Source organism: Mus pahari, chromosome 5, assembly GCF_900095145.1.
Source record: "Mus pahari chromosome 5, PAHARI_EIJ_v1.1, whole genome shotgun sequence".
Taxonomy (NCBI): Eukaryota; Metazoa; Chordata; class Mammalia; order Rodentia; family Muridae; genus Mus; species Mus pahari.
The window spans coordinates 121,523,311-121,535,878 of NC_034594.1; the positions used below are offsets into that span (position 1 = coordinate 121,523,311).

A 12,568-nucleotide genomic window follows, 5' to 3' on the forward strand; every position below is an offset into this window, starting at 1 on the left:
TGTGTGTGTGAGAGAGAGAGAGAGAGAGAGAGAGAGAGAGAGAGAGAGAGAGAGAGAGAGAGAGAGAAATTCATAGGAGAGAGCAGGTAAGGAAAAATTAGGAATAGTAGAGAGAGAGGAAAATAATCAGGATATATGGTATAAGAAAATGATCTACTTTTAATAAAAGACATAAGATCTTGTTAATGTGTGTATCATCCTACCATCAACTGGATTATACACTGATTTCTATTGTTACTTGAAAAGCTCTGAAACAGAAAATTCTATGCAATGAGATAACTATGTGACTTTTATTATGGAAATTTTGAGAAATATATTTTGAGTTCGCAGTTATTTATTCTTTTGTTGTTAAATCTAGAAATGTTGTTGAACTTGTAAGCATTGTTAACTAAATTGAATTAGCAATGAAAAAAATCATGCTCAATGTGTACTAAGATAACAACATATGCTAACTAACTTGATTCTAGATACAAACTCCTTTGTAACGAATTGGAAAATTACAAATTATTTTGAAGTGGAAATAATTTGCATATAAAATAAGAAAAAAGATAATGACAGTAGCGTTAACAATGTGGACATTTATTTCCCCTGTGACTTCAGGAAGTTTTCTGCAACATAGTTTAAAATTGTGTGCTGAGATGGTACTTGCTCTTATGTTTAGACAGGTATGTTTTACTGCTTTTATTACTATATGTTTTCGATATATCAAAAGCAATATTTTGATGCATAAATTAAAATTTTTTAGATAACTTTTTAATAATGTTGGAAATATTTTGTTCCATGTATTTTATTTAAATATATTGTAAAACTCTACTTGAACAAATCTATCTTTTGTCATTATGAAGATTTCTGCATAAGGCATGGTTTTATAATTAATAGTCTTGAATGATTCATAGGATTTTATGAAACCATAAAATAAAGCAAATAAAGCATATGAGGTGGATTTAATTTTGAAGAAAAACACCAGGGACTGATTCGTTTTGATTAGTCCTGAAGAATATCATCTATTACATAAACCTGCAACTCTAAATGCACTAAATTAAGCAGAAATATACATACCTCTTATACATTAAAAAAGGATAATGGTTAATTAATCCATTTGTCCAACAACAATAAATCTCTCTCCCACTTTGCTTTTATTTTAAGGAGTTTTTCTTAGTTCTGAAAGGTGTAGGGGAAAAAAAAACCTAACTGTGAAATAATAGTTTGTGTAATGTATTTTAAAATCAAAGTATCGGGTGAGTATTCATTTATTTCACAATTCTTGCTATTAGAAAACAAAAAGAAAGAAAGATGTTCATGCTGAGGGTCAGTACATGCTTTTCCTTGTGATGAACAGCTGCCTTCTCTTCCTGAGATAGAGATAACAATCTTTGTCTAGATTTTATAGTCTGTGAACTTTAGCAGGAAGAGCTGTGCTTTACTGCTTGAACCTGTTGGAAGCAAATCCCCATGGCATCCTTTCATGTATTGTGATAGTCTCCCCCTTCCCCACTCATCACTTAATATATTGCTTTTGAAAATATCTACAGAGTAACGATCCTTGGGGGGAAAAACATGTATGTACTGTCTACCTTTTGAGAAGAACACATTTAGTACTCACGACTAGGCTCTAAAGATAGTTTTATTCTATTGGACTTGGTTTACAGCATGTTCTGTGTAAAGACAAATATTCTTAAGCCTATTCATCACATGCTTCATAGATGTAGTATTCTCAGGAAATTCCTAAAACACTTGATATCAAGTCACAGGTGATTTTGTGATGTTAAGGAAAAGCACAGAGATTTCTACATTCTCAAGAAACAATTTATTTTTTAGCTGCATACTAGCAGTAGATTATCACTGATGATATTGCAGTATATTTTGTTAAGGCACATGTAGAGTAAAAAGTGGGGGAAAGTATACAAATTCAACTTTGAACAGACAACATTCAAATGTAGGAAAGGATCTGTAGTAAATGTTTTAGGAGCTTAAAGTTACATGCTCTGTTGCACAGCCACATAATATGACCAATATGACCAATATGGCCAATACTCTTGAATGATTACAAAGAGACCTTCCCTGCATACCAGGTATGTATGCTTGTACATAAGAAAGAAAGAAAGGCACTAAAACAAGAGGACTGAACCATTCTTTTACTCAGAATTCCTGGCAAAACACCAGCATTTAGAATCCCTTGGAAATAGAAATTTAAAGGCATATATTAATCAAGCTGTATAGTTACCATGCTTATCTTCTGGTTTAGAACCAGTTTGGATTGGGTCTATTGTAATCTGTAGGAGTTGTTCTCATTCTGTATTATAGTAGCTGTTATTCTTGTCTTTTTATAGCTTTATGAATTTATAACTAGGAAGTAGACTTTACAATTCGAATTTCTTATATGTCTGTGAACTGTAAAATAATCACTGCAATCAAGGTAATTAACAGTTTGTCACCTCACACCATTATCATTCCTCTTTATTATTTTTTTTATGGTGCTGTGTATGTACCTTCCAATATCAAATATAATATATTATTGTTAATTACAGTAATATTGCTATACACTGATGTTCTGATTTTATTCATCTTTTATAGTGAAAGCCAGGTATCGCTTAACCAAAATTTCTAGTTTCTCTTGCTACTAGTTCTACTACTATTCACTTCTGAGACTGACTGCTATGCAGTCCACATAAAAGACAGACCAATCAGGATTTGTTCGAGTGTTATTTAACTCATTCACTGTCATATTCTCCATGTTCTCCTTGTTGTGCCACCCCAGAGAGTTTCCTCCTTTTATGAGCCTGAGTGGGATTCTGTTATCTGGCCTACCACATATGATATATACACTTCTGTGATATTTAGACACATTCTACTGAAAATAATGCTGTACTGAACTGGAAAGACAGACATCTTTCTGAGATGCTGACTTCATTTCCTTTAGATTATACCCGGAAGTGCAACTGAAGGATGTCATGAGACTTTAATCACAACTGAGGGAACACAGTCCATATTGCCTTCCATATTGCCTATGTTAACTGATTTTTCTCACTGGGAGTATGGAGGCTTCCTTTTTCATTTCATCCTCACCAAAACATAAAACCTTTCTTCATTTTTATTCATGTGATTTTTAAAGTTACAAGTCAATATTCCATTTATTCCATTAAGGTTTTAATTAGCATTTTCTTGAAAATTAATGTTTAGTTGTTGTATCAAAATGTGTGTTAGGGATATTTCTTTGAGTTTTTTTTTTTTCATCTTAAGTTGTGGTTTATCAACTCCAGAGTGTGTGAACTCTTCATATACCTTCCATTATTAAACTTTATCACATATAGCCTGCAGAGATTCCATCCCTCTGCTGATGATGTGCTTTGCAGAAGAAGCTGATTATTTAAACTGATACAATGTATTCATTTTAGCCTTAGCTACTTTTGGTTTTGTAGTCATCCAAAAATTTTCCACAGATTTTTGCCAATCATTAATCCTCAGTCATTAATTTTTCTTTGGTTATAGAGTTTAACACTGTAAGTCATAAATTCAAGTAGCTAACATGTTTAATTTATTCTTTACTCATTTTACAATAAGTTTCAAAGGCTAATACTTCATGAGACTATTCAATTTATCCAATTTCTTTCATCGAAAAGATTATGTTCCCCACATACTTTCTCCTGACTACACTGAAACTTCCCAAACCATCAGATGCATAGACTTTGCTTTCAACTTTCTATTCTGTTCATTAGGTTTACATTTCTGTTTGTTTCCAAGTTCCATAATGATTTGATCATAGTAAGTGTGTAGCATATATTGCATCCTGAAATATAACAACTATAGGTTTGTTCTTCTTTCTCAATATTAATTTGTTTATATACTCTCTCTTGTGATCACATATGACTATATACTCACACACCCATACACACACACTATATATATATATTAGTAAGGTTTGTAACCTCAAACTTTGCTCATTTCTCTCAATAGCTCCAAGACTTCAGTTTGACTTGTTCATTTTCTTTTTTTCGTCTTTTGTTTTGTTTTGTTTTGTTTTTGTTTTGTTTTGTTTTTTCGAGACAGAATTTCTCTGTGTAGCCCTGGCTGTCCTGGATCTCACTCTGCAGGTTGGCCTCGAACTCAGAAATCCACATGCCTCTGCCTCCCAAGTGCTGGGATTAAAGACAGGCGCCACCACGGCTTGGCATTTCTGATGTGTAACAGATCACAGGAAAACAAATATAAGTATATGATAAGTATGCAGATATAGTTATACAGATATAAGTATAAGACATAAGTATGGTTCTTATTTTCATAGTTTTTAGATTGTTCTTGCTATATTTTCAGATTCACAGTCAAAAAGAAACATAAAGAATTGACACCCATGTTTGTTTTGTGAAGAACATTTAATATTAGGGCAACAGGTGTGTACACATGTATTCATGATTAGAATATTCATGGTTAGAATATATATATATATATATATATATATATATATATATATATATATGAAAAGAACTGAATACTTTTATGTTATCATTAAGTTACATATTTTTTCAATTTAGTTGGAAAGAGTGAATCAAAACTTTAACCTAACTTGTGCATTCAAATCTCTTGAATGGAACTATTTTCAAGTTTTCAATAATTTACAAAATTCATATATTAAAATTTATTGTTTTATAATATCTGTATTATTTACATAAAATATTATATTCAAGATAGTATAGACAGTTCATAGATTCAAAGCATTTGCTTTTAGTATAGAGGACTTGGGTGTGGTTTCCAATATGTATAGAGTAGCTCAAAACAACTTAGATCTATTTTCAAGGGATATAATACCTTCTTCTGAGCTACCAAACATGCATGTGGTGGACATAACATAGATAAAACACAAGAATTTAAAATGGCGTATTAACTCATGTTTTAATACAAATGAATAAACTACTTTGATCATATACAGTCCTTTATTACTTTTTCTGATTGTATATCCATTTTTTCATCCTTCTACTGTGTTCTTCATTTTCTAATATGCCCCTGTGTCTTTTCATATTTTAAAACTATAAGTCACACAAAAAATAAAATCTAATATTTCTTTCTTTATATGCCTTATTTTCTTTTATTTGAATTTCAGATCATTCTGTTTGTATTCTTCTATTACATATCACATCTCAACCTCATATTCCTCTTCCTCTTCCTCTTCTCCCAGGATGCCCACAATCTAATAGGAAAAAGGGGGCCTTCAAAACAATGAAGCAGACAGATGCAGCCCCTTTGCTGTGATTACAGTTTCATCAGAGTCCTCTTACATTTTGGTTAGGCTTGTTTTGAGTTATTTTATAAGGCATTGCTAATCGAATTTGTGCATTTCTGTATAGAATTCTGCATTGTTGTATGGAAAAATGACTATTTTGGATGGAAATTTTTTCTCTCCTGAGCTTTACATATACAGCTTCATGCTTTTCTGTAGTGTAAAGTTACTTTAAATGATTTTCAATGACCGTGCCCAAAGTTGAATATATTTTTCTTTTACAGTTTTGAATAGTGATTATTTGTCCTATAATCTTCACATATTACTATGATATGATGTGTAGATTATTTTCTGATCAAATGTATTTGATGTTCCAAGTTTTCTATTTTTATTATGCTTGATGTACATATTTTTATTTCAAAATGTCAGCAATTTTCTGCTATAATTTCATTGAGAAAATATTTTACTTTTGCTTCACATTTCTACTCTTTCCACTTAATGAATTTGTAGATATGGCCTTTTAATCACTTCACAGACTCCCTGAAAGCTATAGCAATGTTCTTATTTTTCTATATTGATACCTAAATATAATTCATCAATAATTTTTCCATTACTAATATTCTTTCCCCTAATATATCTATTTTAATATGTAGGAATTTAGGTAGGTGTATGCTATTTATTTGATATATTGTATAATTAATTTTTAATAGTTCATATTTTCCCACCCTTAAATCCTTTGTGAATTTGTACTTTGTAAAGCTAAATGTCTCCTAGATCTTTAATTGAACCATCCTTATTTACTTGATTGATTCTGATATAAAATCAGTGGTGCATTAAAATTCCAGGCAGTAGAATTATTTTTTCTGCATTCCAGACATATCTTTGAATTTCTTGATTAAACATTTTTACTTATAGAGGATGTATATTTGGGATGTAGATATTTGTTTTGGATTGAAATATTATTTTTTCCAGCACAGTGAATGTTGTATGGGAAAAGTTAGGACACACACAAGACAAAATTTCTTTATTGTGAAGGAAAACAGATGCTTTTTTTTTTTTTTTTTTTGTATATTTAAAATCCCTCCAAGGATAGAAAATAGTAAAAGGTAAATGGAGTTTAAGGAAGCAACTTCCTTCATTGTATCTGTCTGTTTGGTGAATGGAGCATCACAATAACATAGCCTGGGGAGCCTTCATCATGGTGAGGTAGAATTTCAGTGATGTAGTTGCCTTTTGTCCCGCATGCTCAAGGTAAGTAAACTTCACCCATACTTTTGTAAATAATGTAAATGAACTCTTTGATCCACCATCCACCGAGATACACTCAAGTAGGTTGATAGTGTTTGCTTTCATTTGTCATGTATAACTAATTGGGGATGAAAATATGTTTGCTTTCCTCCTGAGAAAATTAGTGGAGCAATATTACTTTTAATAGTTTTGATTTTCTTCATTACCACTTATGCATATGCCATGATAGATTTTTAATTTTTTCCTATTTTAAATTTCATTTTATGTTTAAATTGAGACATCTTCTATTGAATTCCCATTACCTTTCAGAGGACAGAAAACAAGTAATGACACTAAACCCAGTTCCAAGCACATATTAAAATGAGGAGGTCAGAGAACCTACTAGTACTCATCTAGCCTGCTACACCTAAAGAAATACTGTTTAAATGTCTCCTAAATCAGAACATCCTCAATTGGTGCCAGTTTGGGTGTTAACTTGGTAAGCAACTGCAACTTTCTTTGAAGTGTCTCCAGCCCTCTTAGTTAAAACAAAGCTTTTAACACAAAGCAATGTGTACTAGCTTGCTGAGGTTTAGAGTTCTGAATGGTCTTATGAGCAGTACCCTTGCATTTAATTGCCCGGGCAGCTTATATCCACATACAGTTGTTCCCTCTTCTTTAATTGGAGATTATTCTGCACTTCCACTCTATGTATTCATTCCTTCCCTACTCCAGTTAGAACTTAGTGTAGTATATTAAGAAAGAGTAAAGATGCTGAATGGCCCTAGCTCATTACTAATATAGTAAGTGTGCTTGAAGTGTTTCTCCACTTAAGAAGATGTTGCCTGTATGTTTACCATGCATATTCTTCATTATGTTGAGGTATGTCCCACCAGTCCTACTTGTTATAAAACTTTCATCATAAACACATGCATATTGAACTTTGTAAAAAAGATTTTCTGTCTTATTAGGATGATCATGTAATGGTTATCTTTATGCTCATGTATAAGATTTATAAAATTAGTTAGCTTGCATATGCTGGACCATCCTTGCATCTGAAAGGTAAATTGGCCTTGGTGGATGTTTTTATATGCCTATATTGGGTACCTAAATAATTTACTCCAAACTATTAACCATATGTTCTTCAGGGGTATTGTATCCTAGATATAATTTTTCTTCTGTATTTACTGATTCTTCTCTAAGATTAATACTGGCTTCATGGTAGTTTGGAAGTGATTCTTCTGTTTCTTTGAATACTTTATGAATGATGTACTATAGATCTTCTTTGAAGTCTGGTAGAATTATGCTGTGAATCCATCTGGTTCTGTTCTCTTTATTTAGAAAGATTTTTGTTACTGTTTCAATCCCCTCATGTATCATGAGTCTGTTTAGATTGATGATCTTTTCTTGTTTTAGCTCTGTTGGTTTGTATGAATCTAGAGATTGAACCATTACTTTTAGATTTTCAGCATAATAGAGTAGAGGATTTTAAAGTATTTCCTTATGCTATTCTTACTCTCTTTGGTGTGTCTGCTACAATGTTTCCCTATTCATTTTTTATTTTGTTAAATTGAATCACTTCTTTCTTTTTTGTGGTTAGTTAAGCCAAGAGTCTGTCAATCTTAATTATATTCTCAAAGAATGCTTATTTGTTGCTGTGTATTCTTTTTATTTCATTAACTTCTTCTCTGATTTTGTTAATTAAAGAATTATAGTCCATGATGCTGAGATAATAGAAGACCACTTCAAAAATTTACAATAATATGTCTGTTTACTAATAAGATTTGGTACTTCGTTAAAAATGACAATAATTTATGTCAATGTGAAGAATGAGCAACACACAGAAAACTTATCACATTTGATCTGTAGGCAAGGATAAGAACAAGCCAGATAGATTTTTTTTTTAACTTTATCTGCATTTATTTTATGCTGAATTTATTCCCGGGCCATGAGTTTTTGTTTCTTCAGTTTCTTCTGAGATATCCTTTTATTCTGTGCAACCTTCTCTTCTGGCTTTGGAAGGATGTGTTCCTTCTCAGTGAGGATCATCTCAATGTGGCAGGGGGAGCTCGCATATGGGTTAATCTGGCCATAAGCTCTGTAGGTTCCTCGGTGCATCTTAGGTGCCTTGTTCACCTGGATGTGTTCAATGACTAGAGAATCTATATCTAAGCCCTTAAGTTCAGCATCACTCTCTGCATTTTTAAGCATGTGCAGCAAAAATTCAGAACTCTTTTTTGGCCACTGTCCCTGTGTCCAGCCCCACTGTTTGGCCTGGGCGCACCTACCTACGCCACCATTTTACCGCTGTAATGGAACACATTGCTTCTTTAAAGTGACATCCTTCAGATACTTGGTGGCTTTACAGATATGAATACCCTTGATGGCCTGGGGGGGGTTCTCAGGTGTTACGGTGCGTGGTTTTCTGGGTCAAGAGTGTAGCGAACCATCTTCGCAGGTGACCTCTGGCAGCTTACAGGAAGAGAAGCCAGATAGATCTTGAGGGATGTTTAGAGAGACCTTGTGTCACTCAAAAGCATGGAATGATTGAAGAGGAAACAAAACATAATTAATTTTGAAATATATTGCTTGAAACACATTCTAGAGAGAATCTCTTATGTACTTTGTGGAAGCATCACCTGCTGATAAAAATCTGATGGCAAATGAGCAGAGACAGGATTAGCAGGTGGGTCATCTCTCAGAGAGAAAAGGGAATTTGGGAAGAGAGTGAGATATGGGAAGATGTCACCCTGGACTTTGAGGAAACTTATGTATGAAAATGAGGAAATGTATCAAAGGTATGTTGTACATGTTGAATAGAATAAATGAGTTACATCAGTTCGGAGATATTCAGAGAACAAGCTTAAGCTTATAGCTTAGGCATTTATTTATACATAAATATTCTCTGAGGCATTATTCAGGAACAGGAACACAGAAAAAGGTCTGCAACTACAATAGATTAATAAGCTAAGTCCTTAAAATTTTAGGTGGGTAAAATGGCTTTAATATATAACAATATAACTTTAAAAATAAGATAAATGTGTTCATTATTATAAAATTAATTCTATAAATATTTCCCAAATAAATACTTAGAAATAGTTCCTAAAATATACATATATGACATACACATGTATATATACATACATTTGTGTATATATACATGTGTATATATATATATATATATATATGACGTAAAATTTAAAGTGATATACAATTTGTATAGATGAGAAAAATCATAACTTATCTATTGATAATAATTCAATGAGTAATCCTTTATATTAAATTAATAAGAAACTCTTAAATTATTTTTATGTCTTAGTGCAGACAAAACATATTTTATTTGGGATCAATAAATCCAATGCATTTATAAATGAACAAGAAGAAAAAAAAGATGATGAATGAGGAATGTAAACCACATTTACAGAGGATGAAAGAATTCCAATACTTTTAAAACATGTTTAATATTAATTAAACTATACCAATATTAAATTAACCCATGTAGAAAGTTTTGTCAAAACTGTTTGTAAAAGAGTATCAGTAGTTTGTCATTGAAAAAGCAGAAAAGGAAATCTCTTTTCACTAAACTGTATGACTGAATAGTAGAAAAGAAATTAGTATCTTTATTTTTCATCATTGAAGGGCTGAGGCTCAGAGCTCTGGAATGATGTGGGTCTTTATGAAAAAACCATCACTATTGTTTGGATCTGTTATTCTCATTTCTATAGATGAAAGCTATACATTTAAGTATTACATCTATATTTTCGTAAAAGAAAAACAAATCTAGGTGGTGCATAAATAAGCAAGCTACTAACACTTGAGAAAGAAAAGTGTACTGCAATGTGTCTGTTTAAGGTCATCCCCAAAGCTTCCCATTGTGATTTTTGCCTGATTCCTATAGGCCATGGTCATGGTACATCACACCATCTGTAGAGAGAGAAAAATAACATTTTTTTTAAGTCATAGTGGCATCAAAAGAAAAATTGTAACAAAAAATCTTTCAGGCAATTTATTTTCTGTGTATTAATTACAGAAAACATTAACATTTACCAGAAAACCAAAGTTAGAAGGCATTCTTGTAAGTAAGCCTTAGTAATGAAAACAGGGGAATAAGAAAATAAACTTCTTATCAACTTGTTTCACCAAAATGTTGAATAAATAATAGAAAATGTCTAAGGATCATTGCTCCGGTGCACTGCTGGGAGAGGGCAGCCTACAGAAGCAACACAGCTTCTGGGAAAGATCCCTTTTCTGGCTCCAGTAATAGGGTGTCTTTCCCGCCAAAGGAGGGGAGTCTGCTCGGGAGCAGACTTGGGGCCTGAACAGGTAGGAGGGCAATCATTGCTCTGGTGCACTGCCAGGGAGAGGGCAGCCTGCAAAAGCAACACAGCTGCTGGGACAGACTCCATTTCTGGCTCCAGACATCCAGCACCTTTCCCACCAGAGGAGAGCTGTTAATGGAGCCATCTTTGCTCCAGTGCATGGCAAGGAGAGGGCAGCCTGCAGAAGCAACACAGCTGTTGGGACAGACTCCTTATCTGGCTCTAGTCATCCAGCACCTTTCTCGCCCTAGGAGGGGTGTTCCCTTCAGAGGGGTCTCAAGGCCTGAGCCACTAGGAGAGCCTTCTTTGCTCCGGTGCACTGCCTGGGAGAAGCAAACAGCTTCTGGGAAAGATCCCATTTCTGGCTCCAGTAATCCTGTGCCTTTCCTGCCCTAGGAGGGGTGTCTGCCCAGGAGCCAAAGTTAAATCAGGATCAGATTAATGACCTAAACAGTCTTATATCATGTAAGAAATAGAAGCTGTCATTAATAGTCTCCCAACTAAAAAAAGCCCAGGACCAGATGTGTTTAGTGCAGAATTCTATCTGATTTTAAAGAAGACCTAACTCCAACTCTCCTCAAAGTATTCCACAAAATAGAAACAGAAGGTACTCTACTCAATTCATTCTATGAAGCCACAATTACTCTGATACCTAAACCACACAAAGATCCAACAAAGAAAGAGAACTTCAGACCAATTTCCCTTATGGATATTGATGCAAAAATACTCAATAAAATCCTCGCAAACCAAATACAAGAACACATCAAAATGATCGTCCATCATGACCAAGTAGGCTTCATCCCAGGGATGCAGGGATGTTTTAATATAAGGAAATCCATCAACGTAATCCACTACATAAACAAACTCAAAGACGAAAACCACATGATCATCTCATTAGATGCTGAGAAAGCATTTGACAAAATCCAACACCCCTTCAGGATAAAAGTCCTCGAAATGTTGGGAATTCAAGGCCCTGCCATAAACATAATAAAAGCAATCTACGGCAAACCAGTGGCCAACATGAAAGTAAATGGAGAGAAACTAAAAGCAATCCCACTCAAATCTAGGACTAGACAAGGCTGCCCACTTTCTCCCTACCTATTCAATATAGTACTTGAAATCCTAGCCAGAGCAATCTGACAACAAAAGGAGATCAAGGGATACAAATTGGTAAGGAAGAAGTCAAAATATCATTATTTGTAGGTGATATGATGGTATACATAAGTGACCCTAAAAAGTCCACCAGAGAACTCCTAAACCTGATAAACAGCTTCAGTGCAGTAGCTGGATATATAATTAACTCAAACAAATCAGTGGCCTTCCTGTACATGAAGGACTGATGGGACAAGAAAGAAATTAGGGAAACAACACCCTTCACAATAGTCACAAAAAAATTTAAAATACCTTGGTGTGACTCTAACTAAGGAAGTGAAAGATCTGTATGATAAGAACTTCAAATCCCTAAAGAAAGAAATTGAAGAAGATATCAGAAAATGGAAAGATCTCCCATGCTCATGGATTGGCAGGACTAACATAGTCAAAATGTCCATCCTGCCAAAAGCAATCAACAGATTTAATGCAATTCCCATCAAAATTCCAACTCAATTATTCGCAGAGTTGTAAAGGGCTATTTGTAAATTTATCTGGAATAATAAAATCTAGGATAGCAAAAACCATTCTCAACAATAAAAGAACCTCTGGTGGAATCAGCATGTCTGACCTTAAGCTGTACTACAGAGCAATTGTGATAAAAACTGCATGGTACTGGTACAGCGACAGACATGTAGATCAATGGAATAGAATTGAAGAT

General features: G+C 33.6%; 1 pseudogene; it reads right to left on the reverse strand.

Moving 5' to 3' along the window:
* Window positions 1-8,374: 8,374 nt before the first annotated feature.
* The window catches only part of LOC110322019, a 5,096-nt pseudogene continuing 902 nt past the window's right edge, over window positions 8,375-12,568 (reverse strand).